A 1,617-nucleotide genomic window follows, 5' to 3' on the forward strand; every position below is an offset into this window, starting at 1 on the left:
AGAGAAGAGAAAAATCACTAACTTTAGAGGAATTACATGCACTAATGTTCTGAATGAGACTTAGAGATTTTCTGACTCATAATCGCTTATTTATAACTTAGGTCACCGCCCATAAACTTTTCCTATTTGAATTTGGGTTATTTTCCTTATATTTTGATATAGTTTTTCAAAAGGTAGAGATTACAATCAATTAAGACGATTTCATTATTTAAATTTCATATATTTAGTTTACAAATAGCAAATATTAGAGCAAATCTCGCGAATCTTATCTCTTGTATAGCATCGACTTCGTAAATGCTTTCAGAAACTTCTTTGCCTATGATTGCGGGTACGGTCAACTTCATGTTGTCTTTTGTATCATTTCAGAACAGTCGACCTTCTTCATATGTCTGATACTTCTTTCTAGCAGTCAACTCTTAAGAGAGTTATCCACTGACGTGACAGTTATGACTGAGCTGTCCTTGATCATTTAATGCTCTTATTTAGGGTGTGTAGGTCCCATACAAAGTTTAATTTAAGATTCAACGTTTTACCCTAAAACAATAATAAGACCCAAAAATTGACAATTTCTATCATCTTCCCCTCCCTCCTAAAATGATTAATTATACTTTTGCTCTAATGTCGCCTACACCTACATATGCGGAAATTCTACACTGCCACTCAACATTCCATGCCCATGATAAAAATATTGAGCCTGTTTGATAACTTTTTTAAAATGATTTTATTTTTAGTATAAAAATAAAAAAAAAATTGAGACTTATTTTAGAATTGATTCTGAAATTGCGTTTGGTTGATTTTTTAAAAGATTGTTTTGAGTATAATAAAAAAGTAAAATCGTGTATAGTTATAATTATTAATTAATATATTATAACATTATTGATAAGTACCAGAAAATGAAAACAGAAAAAGAAAACAACTTTCAACCATTTTCTAATTCTTTTATAAGAAAAAATTCTCACTGTTTTTTATTTTCATTTCTGTTTTCAGAACATTTTCTAAACAACACGGTTTGTTTTGTGTCTTAAAAGACGTGCATAAATGATTTCAAAAATAATCTAAAACAAATTCTAAACGCACCAATTATGATCTCTCAAATCAATGCAATTACCAGTGCCCATGTGTGACTAGTCTACCACTCCAAAATTTACATTTGAGTAATTTTGACAAATACCCTTTAAAATGGTATCAGTAAGGATTTTTGGGTCTCAATATTGACCTATTGAATTTTACTACTTTGAAGTAAGTAATTTAATAGATTATTATCGATAATTTAACAGATGTCGTCGGCGGCGGGTCTCCGGTCGCGGGTAGTAGACGTAATTTAATAGATTATTGTCTAAATTTAACAAATTACTATCTATAATTTAACAGATTATTATCAAATGAATAACTTATAAAGATAACACTCTAAAAAGATGTATTTAAAGGTCAGTTTTTACAATTTTCTTTTTACATTTTCACTCCTGCTACGCTTTGTATCCTAGACACTTTGAAATGATCGATCTCTTGAGAGGAAATGAATTTATATTTGCTATCATTTATGGCGTGTTATAGCTAGGGAAATCAAATTGACTCGAGATTTCACGAGGTCGTGATCAATATATATATATATATATA

Source organism: Morus notabilis, unplaced genomic scaffold (genome assembly GCF_000414095.1).
Source record: "Morus notabilis unplaced genomic scaffold, ASM41409v2 Scaffold115, whole genome shotgun sequence".
In the NCBI taxonomy this organism is placed as follows: Eukaryota; Viridiplantae; Streptophyta; class Magnoliopsida; order Rosales; family Moraceae; genus Morus; species Morus notabilis.